At 35.0% G+C, this 9,618-nt stretch overlaps 2 protein-coding genes across 3 annotated transcripts in view; both read right to left on the bottom strand.

The window, feature by feature from the left end:
* LOC106879000 (G-protein coupled receptor 183-A) overlaps nt 1–9,618 on the bottom strand; it is a 269,907-nt gene that overhangs the window by 27,282 nt on the left and 233,007 nt on the right. Inside the window, exon 2 of one of the 2 annotated variants that reach the window (XM_052973299.1) lies at nt 2,173–2,260. The exons of the other annotated variant lie outside the window; for it this stretch is intronic. The gene's annotated coding sequence lies outside the window, so the exon portion shown is untranslated. The remainder of the gene's footprint in view (nt 1–2,172; nt 2,261–9,618) is intronic. 2 annotated transcript variants of the gene reach the window in all.
* Nucleotides 1–9,618, bottom strand: part of LOC106878979 (protein MTO1 homolog, mitochondrial) — a 353,585-nt gene that overhangs the window by 290,189 nt on the left and 53,778 nt on the right. The gene's annotated exons all lie outside the window — the stretch shown is intronic.

Below are 9,618 nucleotides of genomic sequence, written 5' to 3'. Positions count from 1 at the left end.
ATTTATATATTTGATCCTTTATATTGAACACTCAATATTTCATCTACATTCAATACTTTCTTTCATGGTGCCATCCATTTTTATTTTATTTTATTTTATATTGTATATTGTATATCATATTATATATTGTATATTCCATATTCTATACCCCACATTAGTTCTGCAGGAATATAAATAAAACATAAAAAACAGACAGTGTTGGAACTCTTTTAAGCAAAATAATATATATATATATATACGGTTTCAGGCTGTTTGTGTCCATCGCCAGTGGTTGACACTCATCTGCTACAAATGACAGTAACTCGCTCCAGGTGGCAATATATAGAAACCAAGCGACAATCCATATGAACGTGGCAATAAACGTTATTCGTTAGTAGAGTTACTATTTTCATATCTTATAGAGATTTTCTAACTAGCTAGTTTGCTTGTTGCAAGTTAAGTAACTGATTTTGGCTTGGTTTTCTATATATTGCGGACTGGAGGTCGACTTTGCCTTTCATCCTTTCGGGGTCGATAAATTAAGTACCAGTTGCATATTGCGATCGATCTAATCGACTGCCCCACCTCCTCCCCAAATTTGGGGCCTTGTGCTTAGAGTAGAAAATTATATATTGGGGGCTGGAGCGAATTACCGCTATCTGTAGCGGATGGGTGTTCACCAGTGACGAAGGCACAAATAGCCCGAAACTGTATGGTCTGTTGATCTTGTCGTCTACTAGAAAACGGTAGGAGTTTGCTCCCCTGCTTGTAATATATATCGGGTGCAGATTGCATCGATAACCAACTGGAGGCGGCTTCTCCTGGGGTTAAAAATCGGTAGTAATGTCAATTACCATGGAACAGCCATTTTGATGTGGCAATAACATTACTTACACACACACATACATATGTATGTATGTAAGGTGTATACGTGTGTGTGTGTGTAAACAGCCTCAATACCAAGGTAAGGTATCAAGGATGTGGAGTCAAAATTAATAAAAGAAACATCGATCCGATTACCCCCTACAGACAATAATAAACAAAATTTCTCCAATTCTTGAAAAGGATATTGGATGTAGTAAATGTTTTATGACTTAGTGAAGTGGTGCTGTGTCTAACCATAATCTCCAGAAACGTTCGAAGAGGTGTGAGACTGATACGGTTTTTGTTCAGTTTGAATGTCTGTACTGTAATGTCGTGGACGGGGATGGAGAAAAGACCGGCGTATGCGGTCAATGTTAAATATGGGGTTTCACAATGTTGGGATCCCGGGAGGAGGAGACCCTATGTTTCGTGTGGAAACCAGTGCAAACGGTACAAAAATCGATTCATTGAAGTGGTTGCTGTAGATGTAATCGAAATGAAAAAGAAGACAGTGACATCGTAGGTCAGGTGCTGGTTATGTACTGGTGAGTCTTTACCAATGAATGTCTTATATTTGGTGTGATTTGAGGCTGTATGCGTGTGTAAGAATTGCAACGGCACTGGTCACAAGTGAGTCCAGTATGTTTATTTGGTTCTTAGTTGAACTTTACTGTAGATAAATATTTCTAAGTAAGAAGATTTCATGGCAAGAATGTTCCGCACATAATGTTAAGTGGATTAGAGTTAATTCTTGTATTTCGTAAATCTCGGAACAAGCGAAAGTATTGCAGTCCTGCAGAAGTAAATGAAAGTCTACATGGCCCTATTTAATTCCACAGCGCTGCCGCTGATTAGTGCAAATCAATATTTTGTCTGCACTGCATAATTAGAAATAGGGTACATGATTGGTGAGTGTTAAATGTTAATGGTATAAGCACAATATACAACCAGGTATAGGAAAGATCTTAGTCTAGCTTTCAGTTACCTTTTCCCATTGTTGAAACAAAAATATTTCAATCCGCCGATTTTTCATATTTATTGTACAAAAATAATTTCCAAAATAATAATTGATTTACTCTCGACATCTTGGGAAGCCATAACTACAGTACTTATTACTCCACTTTCTTACAGAATGTGAGGCAGATGTAGCTGTATAGCTAGAAGTGGACTTCCCAACTACATGGTTCCAAGTTCAGACTCTCTGCGTTATACCTTAGCCAAGTGTCTTTTAGTCTAGCCACAGGCCGACCAAAGCTTTGTGAGCGGATTTGGTTGATGGAAACTGAAAGAAGCCTGTCGGACAAAAAGACCGGTGCAATAAGTACCAACCTTAAAAAGCATACAGGCATTGGGGTTGATTCACTCAACTAAAAGTTCTTCAATGCAGTGCCCCAGCATGGCCATAACCAAATGTTGGCTGAAACAAGTTAAAAATGATAAATAAAAGATGAATAGAAATACGCTGCAAGAAATTTCATTCGCAGTGAAAGCAAATATTGCTTTCATGATATTTACGAAAAACTCAGTGTCTACCTTTAAAAGTATAAAACATTCTGTCTAGTATGAGACATTCTTTGAGGAAGTAGCATTGACTTTAAAGGTTTCCGTATTTTAGTTTGGTTATGTCCTGTTAAATGCAACATTTATTTCAACAGAAAGCGAATTCATACAATTTCTGAAGCGTTAAGACAGCAAATGCAGTTTTCTGCTTCTGAATATAATACAATTAAAGGTGCATAAACGTCAATATTTTCCGCTACAACGCCTCAAACCTGAACTGTCATATCTCTTAGGGTAAACAATATTCCAAACTATGACTACTCTCGTCCATATCGTTTGCGGAAAGCATGAGAGTTTGTGTATTCAATAAGACTTTCTTAAGTTTCGCAGTTCGTGCTTCTGCATCAAACATCCTTTGAAATGTTAACATGACTAACATTTCACCTGTCGTTGTGATTGTCAATTAATATTAGGTGTCGTTGTTTGAATACTGAAGCTACATTACATTTTACATCACACGGCTCTGTTCTCAGATTCACTACGAATTTCGGTCAAAAAAAAAGAAAAACCTAATAACTGCAAGAAATTACAAAATATCAGCATCTTCGAACGTCAAGCTGTAAAGTTATTCAACACTTTTCTTTCTTCGCTGCTTTCTTTATTCGATATCTGCAACTGATATCATCAATCACACACACAGCTCGTGATTCTATGCTACCTGCAAGTATAATGTAGTTATTTTTCAGCAGGTAAATTTGTCTTCCTCTGTTTTCGGAATGTACTGTTATGATTTCCTTAACCGAAAGTAAAGAGAAAAATTAATAAAACGTATAACATAATAAATGACATACCACAGATTAGCAATGCTTTGCATTAGATGCAACGATAGACTTTATTTTTAATTCTTTTTAGCAACTGTTAAATACCAGTTAAACCAGTTCAAAGATCAGTTCAGGAAAGGGCTTTATAATCTAACGTCATAGAAGAAAATGAGCACAAAAAAAATTGAAGACCATTCAGCACTTTCATGCGTACATATAATAGATTCAGACGAAATAGCTAGTATGCTCATAAGTTATATTTGCTTGTTTTCGGATCAATAAAAGATAGTTAAAAGGAGAAAAAGGAGGTTATGCATTATTTCTTTGGGAACACTCATCTACCTTTAAAGGGTTACGGTATACTACATTAACTAACTGTAACTTTCAGTTTGGTTATGTTCTATTTAATCTCAATAATCTTCGATAGATATTTGAAATTCATTGCCAAGGTAATGTTGCATATGTAGGAGTGAAGACAGTATGAGATTCGATTAAAAGCTGTATATAAAGATGACAAAAATAGAATACATACATACATACATACATACATACATGCATGCATACATACATACATATATATATATATATATATATATATATATATATATATATATATATATATATATATATATATATGTATGTATGTAGGTGTTTTTAACACCAGGTGCATATTCAGAAAGTATTCTCTTACACCTAAAACGCAGAAGACCCACGAATTGACAACACATACATGCATTTGTGTGTGTGTGTGTGTACACAAATACACATACATAAATATATATGTTTAAGAGTGTGGTCTAGTGGTTAAGTTGTTCGGTGTTCGCCTATATTGTTATGACTTCTATCCGCGGGCCAGGCAGTAGATTATGTCTTTGAGCAAGGCACTCCATTTCCTGTTGCTTCAGTGTACTCAGTTAACAATAGATTCTAGCTGACTGCTGATACAGCTTTCTCACTTTCACCTTCCAACTGTAATACCATCGATGCGCCACTGGACAAATATGAGTATTTCAGCATCTGTAATGTCAGCAGTCAGATGCGTTTCTGTTGGTGCCATGCATATTGTTTGATTACACGCAATGAAGTCTCTAAGGTAGAGGTTTTTGTGCTGATGGGATGTTACAAAACCTCCGGAATTTAGCAATTGTGTCGGTGTTGCGTATGGAGTGTATTCTATTTTTTCTTCTTGTAAAACACATTGTAGAAAAAACATGAAAAATGCGTATGAAAATGCTATTATCATGTGAAAATACCTGGATGACGATATTATTCTTTTCTACTCTAGGTAAAAGGCCCGAAATTTGGGAGGAGGGGGCCAGTCGATTAGATCGGCCCCAGTACACAACTGGTACTTAATTTATCGACCCCGAAAGGATGAAAGACAAAGTCAACCTCGGCGGAAATTGAACTCAGAATGCAAAGACAGATGAAATACCGCTAAGCATTTTGCCCGGCTTGCTAACGTTTCTGCCAGCTCGCCGGCTTGGATTACGATAATATTGACAGTGAACTGATTTGATGATTGATCACACTGAACTTGTTGATATTTCACTGTTTATTTAAAAAAAAAATCATGAAAAAAACCTAACAACCAAGTATAATTTCATTTTCTCGCCGGAGCAGTAATCGTCACTCGGCTAAGGATTTTAACATATATACTATTAGCGTAAGATTCTATTTCCCTATCACAAAAAAACCATACACGATTTTGACACATGTTATTATGTATCGTTATTTTCATAGCATAGGGTAGCGTTTTGCGGAATCATTAGAGCGTCGGAAAATTCCTTCTTATATTTCTTCTGTCTCTCGATGTCAATCTCTCCGTTTCCGTTTTCTGCTGTGCTCGATCAAATAAAGCATCAATCAATATTTGGTACCTAAATTTTAAACCATAATCCTCATATTATGCTACCAATTATAACAAATCGACAGTTATGACTTGAGTCCGATTTACTCTCCCGAATTATATGCAATTTATTTTAGTTAACCAGCGTTGACTCGTCTTATCTTTTTGTATTTAATCACCATTCAAATGAAGTAACAACTGTAGCATATGATTTATAATTTATCATTGCGTTTCCATTCAAGGGCAGACAAGAACGATACTATTGACCAACATGGATTATTTCAATTTATCTAAAAACGAGAGTGTTACGAGTCATATGATGGTTAACACTTCTATGTATGTATGCATGTATGTATGCATGTATATATGTGTGACTACAAAATTGTACTTGATTCAACTATAAATGAAATCAACCGCAAAAATAGAGATCTCATCTTTAAACTTGGACTAGAGGACAGGACCGAACCTTCCATACCTCGTCCACTTCATATCAGCTTGAAGGATCACAACGAAAACTTGGCAGCGAACCCCTCCGTCCGCCTCATCTGCCATTCCAGCTCCGACATAGGTAAGATTAGCAAAATTATACTTGATCGAATAATTCCCCAATTTTACACCATAGCTTCACTAAAACTCTCGACAAAAACCAATGAAGCTAACTAGTGGTTCAACTCTATACCATAAGAAACTCTTTTAAATTTATACAAGTCAACATTGATCAATACTACCCCAGCATTTCTCCTGTTCTTCTTAACAAGGACCTTGTCTCCTCCTTACTCTCATAGATATATATATATTCACATCTATCAACCCTCATTAACACTTTGTATTAAACCAACAATACTTTTCTCCCCTTTTTAACTTCTTGATCATCAATTGCAATATTTTCTCCGTATCTTTACTTACTCCCTAAAATATTCTTCTCTCCTTATATTTCTGTTCCCTCACCCTCTTCCCCCTCCATCCGTAAACCCACAAATACTTACGCCTACATACATCTCCACCACTTCATGCGTTCCTTTTTCTTTGTACTAATTCATACCTTTCAGCCATAGAAACCCCTCGACTACAAACAACCACCAGCCATGCTTAAATCCCCACTTCACCTTGCTTTATTCATACACACTTTCTTTTTCTCTTCCACGCCCCAAAATATTCTCCATCCTCTCCCTTCCAATTTATTTTACCTACAGTAAAGATAAACCCCTCCAGTTTATCTTCTCTTCAATTACCAATCCCACTATTAAATTCTGTGATTAAGCTAAATTACTATATTACCTATTATCTACCACTACTATTATCTACTACTGACTTGCCCAATTCCTCCTTCCTCTCACTCCCATCTAGTTAATTTTATCTTATTTACTTATTTTTTCCTTTCTCTTCTTTCTTCCATTCTAATACTTATTTCTTCTCTCATCTATACACACCTCACATACTGTGTCCTCCATAAATTCTGATTGAATCCACCTTATGTGAACAAATACCTCCCTGCGGCAATGTAGCCTTTAATTAAATCAAGATATCCTTGGCCTGAGATTCCACTCGCTGTGAAACATATGTAGCCCAGATTTTGCTTACTCCATTCTGTAACTCTTGTACTCTTTTTCGGACACTCGGCAACCCTGGTGGCCTACCAAGGAATATAAAAAGAACTTCTTTTCTGCTCATCGTTCTCCGATAAAGAAAAATAATCCGCAACATAATCTCAATAAATCACTCTTGTTCCTGAAAGTTGTTTTTTTATATATATATATAAATGTTTTCGACCTAGTTTGGATTCTTTGCCATCAAATTTGAATTCTTTGCAATCAAATTTGATGGCAAAGAATGCAAACTAGATCGAAAATATCTATATTTACTACGGATTGCCCGACACTATGTATGTATATATATATATATATATATATATATATATATATATATATATATATACATACATACACACACACACACACACACACACACACACACACACATATATATATATATATATGTGTGTGTATGTGTGTGTGTGTGTGTTTGTGTGTGTGTATAAGTATATGTAAAAGATACGAGGCGTTTTCGTCAGTATGACTATGTATAAGGCTTCATTATATAACTAAATTAATTATCCTTGTCATATCATGCAAAAACGTTTGCCTTTTCATTTCTGTTCTAATCTCTCTCTCTCCTTTTCTTGCTCTCTCTCCCTCTCTCTCTCTCTCTCTCTCTCTCTCTGTGTCTCTCTCTCTATATATATACTATATATATTGGCGTGTGTGGGCGTATCTGTGTGCATACTTGCACTTTATTCATCACATGACGGTAAACTTAGGAAGCGTGTGCTTTTGTTACCATGCGTGATATCAAAGAATTTGACATATAGCATACATAGAATAATAATTTAACTTTTATCAAAATTTCTTCGTGCTTATGCAAAATGATGAAATGAATACTAATTTTCAAAAGAATATCAATTATCTTAGAATTAATAAGTGTGTGTGTGTGTGTGTACGTACGTCTATTTGCAATTATGTATATGCGTATATGCATTTGTGTATGCCTATAGCTGTTTGTATATTAGTGCATGTCCATATTTACACCCCAGCACACTTACACCCCAGCACACTTACACCTACGTTTCTGAGTATCTTCCATTTATTTTCATCTGAAGTAATACCAACATATTTCTCTCTTTTACTCTTTTACTGTTTTATGTGTTTGAATCGTTTGACTGCGGCTATGCTGGAGCACGGCCTTTAGTCGAACAAATCGACCCCAGGACTCATTCTTTGTAAGCCTAGTACTTATTTTATCGGTCCTTATGCCGAGCCACTAACTTACGAGGACGTAAACTCACCATAATCGGTTGTCAAACGATGGTGGGGGAGGGACAAACAAAGACACATAAACATACAAACACACCACACATATGCTTATATATATATATATATCCACTCACGAGGCTTTGGTCTCTTGACATTTGACAAAACATTGTTTTATTTATGATCATTCGTCCTTAAAATACTTTGTGTTATACAGGCAAATATAAGATCGTTCATCTTCCTTATATCTCTTTCATTTTCATTGTTTTTCAAATAACTTTTCATATACGATACCATTTAATTTCTTCGATATGTTTACAATTGACTGTCTCCCTTTAAGTGTCATATCTCTAACTTATTTGGTTCTCTCCTCTCTACCTTTAACCTGTTAGCTCTAACCTCTGTCTCCCCTCTTCCTATCATATTTTTTCCCTAGCCACTTTCCCTCTAAAAGCTCAAATTTATTCTCCCTTCTTTCCTATCCCTATGCTTTTTTCTTTCTCTCTACGTGTTTCGTTTGTTTTCCTCTTATTTGGCCTTTCACAAAGCCAAAGATGTGTTCACACCCTGCGCTTCTTAAAATGACTCTATTTTTCAGTTTTTCTTTGAGTGCTTCTTTCCTTCTTTCTTTCTTTCTTTCTTTCTTTCTTTCTTTCTTTCTTTCTTTCTTTCTTTCTTTCTTTCTTTCTTTCTTTTTTTCTTTCTTTCTTTCTTTCTTTCTTTCTTTTTTCGATTTCTCCCCTCTCTCTATGATGTAAAGCGTGACTGGAGAAATCAAATAATCAAATATTCAAAATATATATCGTGTATGATATTATATAAAAATTGTTTCTCTTGTTACATTATCTTGTTTGTTCCAGAAGAAGAGTTCGTCAGAGTGGTCAATACATTAGTTTTTTTTTTCTGCTCGCAAGGATAAGTTTATAAATCTTATGATACAGCAGCTGTTTTATTCAATGTTGACTCAGTAGAAAAAGATGAGACAATACAAAACTCGGTAAGCTAAAAATGAAAATATGACACTTGAATACATCCTTTAATAGACTTGTGAACTGATAAAATAAAGATATGAAATATCATGGTTTGAAATCTAGTAATAAGAATGTTTATTTTGAGGAGAGAGTCTTCTTGATATTCTGGACTGTAGTACTCGATTGCTGCTTTATTGAATTCAGACGAAAACGGAAAAATTAGTACCGACTGGAATAGAGCGTAAAATATCAAAATCCGGAAGAAATATATCAAGGAATTTCTGACAGTCTAAAGATTCTGCCAACCCACTGCACTGCTCTGTAAAAACAAGAATACTTTATTACACGTAGCAGAATCAGACAACATCAAAGTTGCGTAAGGAAATGGAATCTTCTGCTACTAGTGTTATTTCATTTACTTGCTAATGAAAACTTACAGTAAACTATATGAAAGCGAACTGACGACGAAATTATAAAGTATTACACTTTGACAAACTAGAACAATAACGAAGATTAATGGAATTATAATGAAAGCATCATGGGAATTATTATCGCGATATACGTTATACATTTATCAAATATGCTAGCACGATTTAGAAGTGTGATCTCGCTAAGTTTACTGTAAGTTGTGAATCAATTCTAATGTAATCTTAACTCTAATTTCGAAGAAAACTAACAAAGAATTCATGAAAACACTGAATATTTAATGACAAGTTTCCTTCAGAAATTCTACATACATATATACATATATACATACATGTGCATATATTTGTATATACATATGTGTACACACATATGTATACATACATATATATATGTATATATAT

The sequence above is a fragment of the Octopus bimaculoides genome, chromosome 15, assembly GCF_001194135.2.
Source record: "Octopus bimaculoides isolate UCB-OBI-ISO-001 chromosome 15, ASM119413v2, whole genome shotgun sequence".
NCBI lineage: Eukaryota > Metazoa > Mollusca > Cephalopoda > Octopoda > Octopodidae > Octopus > Octopus bimaculoides.
This window is presented reverse-complemented; position numbering and strand designations above follow the sequence as displayed.